Source organism: Saccostrea cucullata, unplaced genomic scaffold (genome assembly GCF_032062105.1).
Source record: "Saccostrea cucullata isolate Sc308-1 unplaced genomic scaffold, CSIRO_AGI_Scuc_v1 ctg2042, whole genome shotgun sequence".
In the NCBI taxonomy this organism is placed as follows: Eukaryota; Metazoa; Mollusca; class Bivalvia; order Ostreida; family Ostreidae; genus Saccostrea; species Saccostrea cuccullata.
In genome coordinates, this window is record NW_026926591.1 from 130,781 (window position 1) to 143,877 (window position 13,097).

Consider the following 13,097-nt stretch of genomic DNA (forward strand, 5'->3'; position numbering starts at 1 on the left):
CGTATTTTTGAGAAAATAGCATCTTTGAAGAAAAACCAAATCAGTTAGAATTCAATGCAACTTACTTTCATTGCATGTAATTCCTTCATACCCTTCATTACAACCGTTCATACACATCCCGTTAATATGATTACATTGTTCTGAGTTTACACAGTGACCGCAACTCATGCTGCAATTATTTCCATGGAAACCGCCGTCACATTCTAATAGATTTTATTTAGAAAACAAAACCATAAGGATTTCTTTTTGGCGAAGTGTCGAACAAATAAATATCAGAATTGATTAAATAACTGAAATTTTTGGAATTTTATAAATGAAAAAAAATACATTAACATTTTTCAACTATTTAAACTTTTATTCTCAAAATTCCACTCGGATATTGATATGCATCAAAATATATGAAAAAGAAAGCGAGGTCGGGTTTTGTTTTTTAAAATGTCAAAACCATATGCACATCGTTATTACATTTCTGTATTATATTAAAATAAATCTTCTTTTTGTAATCAAATGAATAAAAATTCAGATATTTTTGTACAAAGTTCAAATAACTTCTATCTGAAACTTAAATTAAGACTGTGTATAAAAGAAAATGCACTTAAGATACATTAAAAGAAGCACCTGCAAGTTAAAATCTTATTGCATTAATAGAAATGATGGATTATATATATATATTTAGATAAGTAAGTCAATTTTAATGATTTCAGGCCTTCCATAAAATGTAATAGACAAGATTTTCATTGAATGACATTTGGTTCAATTTCATAGGATTTGGACAGTGTGATGAATTGCTCATCTCCTTTTTCTAAACTAATAAGACTGTGAGACTGCGTGTCTCATTAATGGATGATCAGGATTACTACGAATGATTTTATAATGCTGACATCCTTTGCTAGATTACCTTCATGACAGTAGTCACCTTTCCAACCTGGCTGACACCCTGTTTCACATTTACCATTTGTTTTGTTACAACCATAGCAGGTACTGTTACATTTTTCAATACAATTTCTTCCAAATTTTCCGTTTTCACATGCTAAAAGGCATGAGAAATAAATAAAAAATATTTTTTTTTGAAGATTTGGGTAATGGAAAAATATTTTTTTCTGAACTGTGAATATAACAAATGTTTGCAAGTATTACTTTCATTGCATGACAACCCCAGGTATCCTGGATCACATCCATTCATACATGTCCCGTTTACTGGCTGACATTGCTCTGAGTTAAAACAGTGTCCACAAGCCTTGCTGCAATTATTTCCATAAAATCCCCCGTCGCATTCTGAAAAAAAATATTAATTAATAAGTTCTATTCGTATCCATTATATTTCCGATCCTCAATATTATTTATAAGTGGTGTTTTTTAAATATACAATGCATAAGGACAAATAGAAGGAAAAAAAAACATGAACATCGTTGTAGGATTTTCTTATCCTTTCTCATTGCATACTTTTGTATTTCATTGACCAGATAATATGATGTTTTTTTTTTCAATAAGAAGTAAAGATAACAAAGACAATTCATATGAAATAATCACAGATTGAAAATTTATCTAAGGCCTCTTACTTTCATGACAGTAGGTTCCTTTCCACCCCGTATGACATCCATTTTCACAAACGCCATTTGTCCTGTTACAACCTTTACATGTGGCATTACATCTGTGTACACAATTTTCTCCAAAATATCCGCCTGTACATGCTTTAGTATATAAAGGCATATGTTTAAACGTTGAAAACTTTATACCTACATCAAATAGTTGGTATGTTTGGTTTACGTGCTTGTCCACATGTAAAAATTTTTTAGAGATAGTTTTTAAAATCATTTCAACATACTTTTATTGCAGAACTGTCCTTCATATCCTGTGAAGCAACCATGCATACATTTTCCATTGACTGGATGACATTCACTTAATTGTTTGCAATGACCACAGGTCCTACTACATTGCTCCCCAAAAAAACCATCACCACATTCTTTATTAAAATAAATAAACAGATGCATAGATTAAAAAAAAAAATAGACACTAAAAAGTTACAAGCGCAGATTTAATTACATCTGAAATGTTAGTTAATGTATCTTTAAATAAGTTATTTATGTAAATCGGAATGTGATCAAATCACTCATTCAATATAATTTCGTGAAATAAAAGGAAAAGTTAATATACTTTAATTGGTTGGTTAAAAGATGGATTGATTTTCATCATATATACAACTCAGACGAGCAAAAAAAAAATTGTACTGCGCAACGACAGGAACGCAGTGTGACAATAGATACTAACCTTGTTCACATTTAATTCCTTTGTACCCAGGTCCACATTGGGAACACCATCCTGACTCTATGTGACAATATTCGAGGCAGTGGGAAGAACATTTATGAGAACAATCTGAGCCATAACGTGTAGGATCGGAGCAACCTTAAGATATTTTTAATAATTGTTAGCAAATTTATCAATAATTATTAAAAAAAAAACTTCTTATTGAAAAAAATCATCATGAAACAATGCTATGCAAAAATTAATAAAATCGTAATTTTCAAGGTAGTTTTCAATGTAAAGGAAAATCATTCTACATGTAATATGAAATTTGTATTACTTTACATAAAACTTTATCTATTTCCTTTAAATGGGTTCTGAATTTTTTTCCATATGCACTTGAAATCAATAAAACAGGTCTGATTTTTATTCCATTAGACATATTTATGCAAATGAGGTTTTGTTAAAAAAAAATTATCTTACCAAAAACCTCGACCTCACAGAGCTCGATATATGCATACCACGAATATCCAGATGGATAGCTAAAAACTTGACGTCGTCTTTCGTTATAGTAGATGACGTATTGTCCGTGTACAGGACAGCTTATGTTAGCGACAGCTGGTATCGAAGCCCTGGTGTAGGTTGTATCATGAAAACATAAGTGGCCATCGAGTATGTTTGTTGTGTTTGAAATGTACACATAAAATCCTAGAAATCTAGCTGCGTGACCATTTCTTGAATCTTAAAATTTCAATGGTTTACTTTAATAGCTTATTAAATTCTTAAAAACGCATTAAATCACAGAAGAAACAAGTGCTAAAATGAAAAAAAGTTAATCCTGATGTTCAAATTTCCCATGTACGATAAGGCTTCCCAGAGAACATTGTAGAGTACTCTATGTAAGCACTTCTTCGAACATAATTGAAAATGACGTCAAGTCACTGCATACTTGAGTTGTAATGACGGGGAGAGTGTCATTAACTTTTCACCTTATTTCAGTCTGCACATAAAGATACAGAATGCTAGTTTAAAATAAACGTGTTCTTATCATTTTTTTTCAGAAATATAATATATCCGTATAATTTTAAAAACTTTGCTTTATTAATCATGTTTAAGAGTCAGCGTGTTCAAACTACGTACAAGAATACACGTTTGACATTTACCCTTTTTAAACCCGTGAACAAAGGCAGAATTCATAATATGTTTATGAAAGAGCCTGGGGCAGGTTATTTTTGAGAATTTATTTAATATCTTTTGTGGAAATACGTAAGAGGAGTTTCGGCTCTAACTGAATCCTGCTTGGGAAAAAGTATGATGGCTTTGTTTTAAAACAGATGACGATCTTCATCAGAAAATACCCTCAGATTTGTCGATAAGTTAAAGTTAATGTGAACTATTTTGTATCAAAGAAATAGTATGACTTTTCCCAAGTACATTTCGGGTTCACAAGGATGCAACGAGTTTATTTATCTGACAAAAAGTTAATGATAATTGTGTTAATAACCTGCACCGAAGCGATTTATGTGAAACATTCCATAAAATATAAATGACCGTCACGCGATCAACTAGGTCATGTGATGTCGAAGCAAATATCTTTATATATAGCATAGAGAACGCTCTATATGATTTGGTCTTTCTTAAGTATATAACTTAAAAAAAAAATCTAAATAAACATTGCAATGCAGTGTTACGTTTAAATGCATTTTAAGCTCCGGGAAGCCTTACATGTAACAGTACTGCGTTATTAATTTTCCTCCAATTTTATTTTTTAAATTTGTTTTAAAAAATAAAAGAAAAATAATATTTTAATCATTTTCTTAAAAAGTAATTATACGTCTTATGACAGATTTTTAGATGGCAGGATTCCAAAATTTCAACAATATTCTGGATTATAGAGACCATTAATTTGAAATATTGTTGCAATATATCTTTCTTAAGAGTTTTTCCTTCGCCACAACACACATACACACACCCTCACACACCCTATCTCTCTCTCTCTCACACACACACCCTAACACACACACACATATTCAAAATCAAATTTGCAATTATTTTCCAGTTAGTTTTTAAATCAACAAGTTTTAAAAGTAGTAAATACAATGATTCATCCAAGATTGTTTAATTTATTGTTGCTAATTCTTTGATACTCGCAATTAAGAATAAACACCAAATTTTAAAAGGCATTGATTCCTTAATTTTCATTTGTAAATATCAAATAAATGCGAAGATGTAAATCAGATAAATATTTTAACGTCGAACGTACTCCAAGCCAAGTTGTCAGTTCTGTAATAAATGACAATGGATTCTATGCCTCGGATCCCCTTCAGATTTACCCACCACGTTGCAGTGTCTTCCTCATTCGTAGAAATACTGCATTGTTTTCCGTAAAAAGAGAGATCTGTTTTACGACCATCAACAGCTCTTGAAGAATCACTGTATTCATTCTCATGAGTTGAGCTCTGCCATGTCGGTTTTTGATATGCTAAATTTTCTGGAAAAAAAACATAAATAAACACAGATACATATAGTGTATTTAAATGAATAAAGTATATATGTTTATGATAAGATAATTGTTGATAAGAAAATGTATTTGAAGTAACTTAAAGGGATGTAAGAAACCTTTGTACATGTAGACATCAGTCATTTCATTTTTTTTTTCAAAAAATAGAAAATATATATTGCTTAAAGAACGCCATTGTAAGATTTTCTGCTTTGTTGAATACTTATTAAGTAGTTAGTTCTAAATAGTGGTTAAAATATGACAACAGAAAACATGAAATAGTTGTGTAATGTGTTTTGCTGCTAAAACCCTAGAACTCTCAGCAAGGGGCATCAAGGGAGGTTATTTAAAATTCGGGGAGATGGCGTTCCAATGCTTATTGTTCATTCATTCGTTAATCATTCAAATCTTATCATTCATCTAGTTTTTGAATTCAGACAATTTTAAAGTTTGGATCGTTGGATCATCAATCGTGAAGAGAGCCTTTTTAACAGCAAGAGCAAGAACAGGTGGTCACAATCGGAATGTACCTAACTCACACATATGGTGGCAGGGCTATGGAGGTATGATGTTGAGTCAACTGGTACCTAAATTGAAGCTCCTACAGAGATTAGAAGACCAACCCAATCTTGTTATAGTCCACTGTGGGGCTGACAATATTGGTCTTCTAAAGTTGAAGGACTTATTGTTACATATCAAAGAAACATTATCACAGGTATCTAAATTATTCCCCATTTTAAAAATAATTTGGTCAAGTATGCTCCCAAGGTATGTATGGCGTTATTCTAGCAATGTCAAAGCGATGGAAAAGGCCAGGGCAAGAATTAACAGGGAAGCAATTAGGATGATTACATCACAGGGTTGGGTCTAAATAAAACATTTACAATTTGAGGGTAAACATAGGGGTTATTCACCGAGATGGGGTACATTTATCGCAACTGGGGGAAGACTTATTGTTAAAGAACTTCCAAGGGGTGATCGAGCAACTTATGCTTGGTAAGGGGAATGCATACAAAGTAGGGATGTCAATTTCTAACCGGTTAATCGATTAATCGGTCGGAACGATGGTAATCGATTGCAAATTCTCTAATCGGTTAGTCGAATCAAAAAATGAAAATATGCGTATTTTTCGCAAAATTTCTCAAGTTGTAATTTTTCATTCCAAATCTTGAACTGTTATTAAACGGTGTCAAAGTTGTCCAATTATAATAATTCGGAGAAAATTACAGTCAACCGTATAATTGACACCAGGGTTTTGGACGGTTTGATAAGTGTTAATTACTGTTAAAACACCGACCTCTTTCCGACATGAACATAACCGGCGTTTCTCTAGTCATGCTTGAATGATATTAATTTACTACTGAATACTGTTTAAGTTTGTGTGTAACAACTTTTAATTTGTAACTACCAGTACTAACTACTTTTTGTCATTGAAAATGCCACCCCCAACGATATCGCATGCTTGGAAATATTTTAAGAGAGAGGTAGATGGAAAAACTGTAAAATGTCAAATTGTTCGATGGAATTAACTTACACTGGGGGGGGGGGGGGGGGCATCAAATATGCTTGCGCACCAGAAAGTAAATTATCGTAGTTTATAAACAAGAAAGAAACACAAAGTGTTGGTCATTTGAAATGATGGGCTGAACATGGGACACAATTTCTTAATCTCGCCGGCTTGGGCAAAAAATATTTATCAATTCCAGGAACATCTACATGCCCTTATCGTCGCAAACCACGGCCAAAATGTACGCCCCTCTCCCATCTGGAGAGAGCTATGTATGCGGACTCCAGAGCGTTGCTTGAGACGATGCTGTGCCCTCGGAAAGAATATTTTCTACATCCGAAATTATTATCAACGAACGTAGGAATCGTTTGCATCAGCCTTTGTCGATCAAATAATTTTCTTAAACAAAAATCGGCAACTCATTTCAAATACTAATGACATCGACAACAATAAAGAGTGTATCACGATTGTAGAATGACTTGAAAAACTGTTAAATATGAACTACGTAAAGCGTGTTTTTGGTGATTTCTTAATCCTTTTTCGTCATATAAAAAAATAAATTCACAAATTGTTCTGATTAAATATCAACAGTTTAGCACTTTTTAAAAAAGAATTTCTTTCTGTTTCTGAAATAGAATTTCTAGAAGATAAAAAAAAAAAAACAAATATAATTTTCAAATAAATATGTATTTTTGATACGACTAACCGGTTAATCGGTCGGAACGTCTAGCGATTAACCGATTGGCAATTCTGTAATCGATTGCCATCCCTAATACAAAGCCTTGGTATTGACTATTGAGCAAGTCCTGGTCGTGGTGACCAATTGCGTTGGGGTACTGCCGCCGCCACCATGGTTCTTGGCACCCCATTTGTGGCGGTTGCAGTGCCATAACCTTTGTGATTGGCTTAGGCCAGCACACAATGGTTATGACCCTTGCAAGTGGCGTATTCCGTCGCATTTCAACGCAATTGGAGGAGTGCAACACATCAAGCTCATTAGATTGGTTGATTGTTATATTGAAGTTGAACTGTTGAATTTGTACATTGAATTTAAATTGAATATGCGTTATTGATTGATATTGATAAGTGGGCATTAGATAATACTTTGACTGTTTAAGGGTAATTGACTATGGATTTTATTGTTTAAGGGTAATTGACTATGGATTTTATTGTACATGTTTTCGTGACATCCACGCACTTGTGACATACCCAGTGCTGGATCCGCCCAATATTGGGCCGTCACATATTTGGTATTGTTAGTTTATTATTTTGAGGGCAGTCCTGTGGTAGCCCCTGGAATAATTCACCGCGGCCAGATGCGCCACAATAAACAATTTAAACATACATCTTGTTGTCTTTGGGGAATCTGAGATTACACCATATATACGAGCTTGTCTCGGACATATGAGTTTATGGAAGTGACCCTATTAATTTGATCATTCCGGAAAAGTCCACATAGAATCATGCGTGTCAGTCTTTCCGGATTATCATAGTCTATTTAGGTAAAGTTTAATATTACGTTATTCAACTTCCTTTCTAGAAGATTCCAGAAAAGTGTAAGGTCACATATTTGCTGTAGGAAAAATCTCTCTTGATACATATCTTATTTTCATTTCTTAAGGTACAAAGTGTGACAGACGGACAAACCGACAGAGAGATGGATAGATCGACACAGTGTCAAGTGATTCCTTATTGCAAATCTACTCGCAGATGACACAAAAATGAAACGTAATAAGGATAAATTAATCGACAATATCATTTTTTATGTGACTGGGGTAATAGGTAGATCTACGGTTTCATAGTGACTTAATATAATATTACCTATATTAACACAGTCCTCGATATTTTTAATCGTTTTTTTTAATGCTTTAATTTGCAAAACTCGAAACGAAGGCAAACAAAAATATAATAATTGAAAGATTGTATATCTTCCCTGTTTAGTAGTTATCAAAGTCACGTTTTTTTTTTTTGAATGAGCATGTTTCATATTACCGTGTAAATACGTTATTTATTTAAAAGAATTTACGAGGAAAATATGAAATGAAAGAGAAATTTTCTTTTCCATATTCTTTTAAAAAAAAAATATTTTAAGATCCTCAGATGTTGTGTTGAGAGTCCATTTCTTGCAAACATGTGACCTTATTATTCTGTTTTTATTTTCGAAGAAGAATTTCATTTCTTTCCAAGTATTTTCACTAAATTTTCTGTTTCAATATTAAGAAATTAATGCATTACATATTTTTTATTATAAGCATACATAGAGTCATTCCCTTTATCCAGTAATTTTTCTAGTGAACGTTTGAAGAGACAGTTTGTAATTTTACTTCCTCCCTTAAAAGTAACATATTTGACAATCTCTTTGTAAGTATATTTTTGTTACCCCCCTTTGGTTACAAAGGTATTTTTTAAACCTTCATCTATGATAACATTATTTCTTGTGCGTCCTTACAGCTCACGTTTTAAAAAAAAATTGCTTAAGTCTATGATATTTAAGTTTTCAAGATAGATATGAATATAATGAACAGTATTCAATATCAAAGTCCATAAAACAATACAAAATAGGAGCAGAGCAAACACGGACCCCCAGAACATCAGAGGTGGGATCATGTGCCATTGAGGAGTGAGCATCCCCTGCTGACCAGTCACATCCGCCGTGTGCTTCTTGTCATGATCGGAAAATAACGGTAAAATCCTTCGTCAATTCAGTGAATAAAATGGACTAACAATAAGTATGAAAAACGTCAGTCAGCAAGACAAGGTCATTGTAGAGACCATAACATTTACGAAATGATGACTTTAAAGGAGACTGTTGATTGTTTTTCACCAACTTGCTTGTTAATAATTTACTTCATTTAGAAATTGTTCATACATAGAGCATGACTTTCCGTATCGATATATAGACTTCGTATGCAAGTGATGAAGGTATGTTGCTGCATAAGTAAGGGTAGTTGACGATAAAAAAGTTAAAGTCAACACGTTTATCATTTACCTTGTTTGTTAGATTACCATTAACGCCTTTTACAAGTAAAATATCCAAGTATGAAACAGATGTGTCAGACTCTGTCTAAGCAGAATGCGAAGTGTCATATATGATGTGGCAAGCATTATAATAATCAGGTTTAAGAATGGCTTGATGTTGGCAGATATAAAAGCCTACATGCACGCATGTGTAGCATAAAAGAGATGAAAAAATAAAGTCCCTCTATTCAGTTTGTATTAAGCTGTATTATGCATACGGTCGAACATCAATGTTAACTAGGTATATTTTGCTAGATCTAATACTGTGAACCAACTATTTTTCGCGTCATATATATTTCAATGGCGATGCCTCAGTTATAAATTTATCCGCAAAAAAATAAACTGACTCTGCAAAAAAAAAAAAAAAAAAAAAAAAAAACAACTATAAATACGATTTGAAATACTGGATTTTGGGCGATTCATTTTCCGGAGTAAAATTAGGTCGCAAAACTCAAATTTATGCAAGCGAATAAGAAAAGGTTGTTTTTCTTTCTTTTTTTTTTTTTTGCATAATACATGTTTTACTCGTAAAAATTAAGACTGGTTGTGTTTAGTACCTACTTCAACCTACTTCAACATCAGGAAGATAAAAACAAAATGCAACGGGCGTCGATATACTTACGATGTCACAATTTGTACGTGTTTCATAGGTTTTTTGTTTTGTGAAAACTTTCATTTTGACATATACCGGTCCCCTGATCAATTGAAAGGACTAACAGTGGAGGGTTACTGTTCAACAGAGGGTGCTTTATCTCCGTAGGCAACGGATTTCACGCAAAATCACTTCTGTTCTTCTCGGCAAAATGATATTATTTTTGATAAGGTTACAAATGCAAACAATCAACATGATGTGATTCTGATATTATCGTAATCTCAATTCTACTAATAACAATATCCAAAAGAACACAAAAATTACTTTTTGAGTCATGACAACTAGAAGACAGTTGTTACTCAAATGTATTTTCAAGATTGTGCATAGGAATTTACACAAACAATGATACGTGATAGTTTAGAAAGCTATATTGACGAAACTTGTTTTTGCAAACACATATAAGTAATATAAAAATCATGTAATATACTTGCTACATAAAAAGAAAAGATGTGCTTAGTTTAAAAGAAACAATTCCTCGTAACATTATAATTTTGCTGATACATGTATATACAAAAATTTAGAAAAGTATTATTATTGTTTTTTACACTTTCAGTTATTAATCTTAATAAATTTATTAACCGTCAATATTTTTAAAGTTTTTGAATTAAAATTGTCTAGTTTTTGCCAACACCAAACCCTCCCCCCCCCCCCCCCCAAAAAAAAATTGTATCCATTGACGTTTTTGTAAAAGTGTACAAATGAGGACTTTGTCATTCAAACTTGTTTAATCTAAAAGAATGATAATAATAATTAAAAAAAAATTCAAATAAATTTATGTTTTCTTACCGTATGCCTGAGCGTAAATAAGAGCACATGAAAGGACATATAAACCATTCATAACTGTACAAAATCCTGATTTTGTTAAGTATGGACAAGGAAGATCAACTTACACATGTAGAAGATGTTTATGTCCTTACTGAAATACTATTACATATCCTCTACTTAGATCAAAGGTAAAGTGGAGCCAATTATTATTCTCATTTATAAAGTGCATCTCGTATATTCATAGAGACATGTTGATTAATGTGACTTTCATCTGTGTGCTTTCATGTTAAGAATTCAATCCTTGAACACTATTTTTACTTTTACACATACCTGTATGGCATTAATAACCCCAAAATAAGCTACATAATATATGCAATTCCAGTACTCTAATGTGATATTTTTCAAGTTTGAAGAATGTTATAATTATAAGAAAATTGAGTTTCTCTTTGTTTAACTTTGAGAGTTATAAAAACAAATACAGTGCTACTTGGTCTTTTTGTAGGGGAATTTTGTTTCATTTTAAGTTGCATTTCAAGTCAGTGAAATTGGGTAAAGTTTTAGACATTAGATATGATCGTCAAAATTTTCAATCAGCTCTTGTTGTGTTTGTTAAAAAAAATCAATTTTAAAACAAGATATTTTCTGAAAAGGCGAATTCAGATTTAATAAAACACATTGAATTATTATAAGGGACAAACAAATGATACATTTTTGCTATATAATATATCGAGTCCATATCCATTAATTTCAAAGACATATTTTCCAAAAGAAATCTGTCCTATTCATACATGAATCTAAACTTCTTCACACTTTTGCTTCAACTAACATTACAAATTAGTGTCCTTGCAATCTTCAAGCAGTTTTTTTTTCATATAAAATTCCAGGTTATGTACTTTCTATTTCACAACGGGGAATATTTCCATTTCAAATTGGTTTTCCTATGATAACCACTACAAAAGTGAATGTTGTTAATTTCTCCGTGAATTCTGTGGCATGTAAATTTCTCTATTGAAATACTACTCAAAGGTCAAATGTCAAACTTGCATGTATATGAGTGGTGTATAAATAAACTGAACAAAAAAGAGAGATGTTTTGTTTAAATCTTTACTAAGTAATTAGATATGATATATCTTTTTACAAACAAAATAATATGAGGAATTATCTTCGGATCAAAAGCAAGTCACTAGCTCAACACTGTCCATTATCATCGAAGCCTGGCGAGACCGACAACTTCACTTCCGTAAACATGTTAAAAAGCCCATCTCAACCACGGGGAGAAATCGGAATAGCTACATATATCCGATACAGACATCGTCCCTTAGTCATACATGTATCCACCCAACTTCATATGCAATGCAACGTCCTCTTTTATTTTAATACACACAATTCTGTTTTCTGACCATGCTGAACAACTCCTGTTTCATCAACTGCAATATTGCATTCAATATGGCGGTAGAGAAGTGACCTAGCTAGGGCCTATACAGGTATCCGTGTTTCCGACAACCTAAATCTAGGTCACATGTATAATTAAAGTTAGCAAGCTTTAAGATTGCTTTGATCATATTATATTTTTTTGTTTATTTTATAAATGTTGATATTTGACTGCAGTATAACTAAAGAAGCATTAAATTTGTTCCGTTTTTGTATTGGACTATTTTTTTATAGTAGAATTTGACGCATTGGCGTCGGAAGCAAATTGAAAGTGGGGGGGGGGGGGGGGCTAAGTGTAAGAAATATTTTTTTTGTACCTCCAGAAAAAGAAAATGTCTATTTCCCAAACACGAAAATCCTATTTCGTGGGGGGGTGGGGGGGTGGGTGGGTAGGTGGGTGGGGAAGGGGGTGGGTGGGTGGGTGGGTGTTTGGGGGGGGGGGGGGGCTTGGTTCGAACTCCAGTACCAAAAGTTTTCTTCCAAACACCAGCACTTTTCCCAATTTTAACCTATACTAAGACGTATCTGTGGAAAGTGGGGGGGGGGGGGCTAAACTTACGAAGATATGTTCAATGTCTATACTAAGTATATATTTGGAAAAAAAGTGGGGGGCTAAGCCCCCCCTAGCCCCCCCCGGTTCCGACTCCTATGTGACGTCATGGGGCGGGGTAATGAAAAATAACAAAGAATGCCTCGAGCATTTCAAATCTACCAAATTTGCCGCTATTTTGTTTTATTTTCAGATTGTTTTTTCAAGTAAAAATGGAATTATGAAGAATCTCTGTCTAGTAAGGAGAGTATACCAGGGACATCAACAATAGTGGGGAACATGTGACAATTTTAACATAACGGGCTTCGCCCGTTATGCAAATTATCCCATGTTTCCCACTATTGTTGATGTCCCTGGTATACTCTCCTTACTAGACAGAGATTCTTCATAATTCCATTTAATTCCATCAGTCACCGGTGTAATTTTGAGTTCC

The 13,097-nt window shown here is 33.0% G+C and overlaps 2 protein-coding genes across 2 annotated transcripts in view; one reads left to right on the forward strand and one right to left on the reverse strand.

Annotated features, from left to right (window-relative positions):
- LOC134272169 (multiple epidermal growth factor-like domains protein 6) overlaps positions 1 to 4,707 on the reverse strand; it is an 88,133-nt gene extending 83,426 nt beyond the window's left edge. Inside the window, exons 1-3 of the mRNA XM_062754421.1 lie at positions 4,505 to 4,707; positions 2,725 to 2,982; positions 2,269 to 2,403 (exon numbers count right to left, since the gene is read on the reverse strand). The gene's annotated coding sequence lies outside the window, so the exon portion shown is untranslated. The remainder of the gene's footprint in view (positions 1 to 2,268; positions 2,404 to 2,724; positions 2,983 to 4,504) is intronic.
- LOC134272167 (multiple epidermal growth factor-like domains protein 11) overlaps positions 1 to 13,097 on the forward strand; it is a 137,850-nt gene that overhangs the window by 34,248 nt on the left and 90,505 nt on the right. The gene's annotated exons all lie outside the window — the stretch shown is intronic.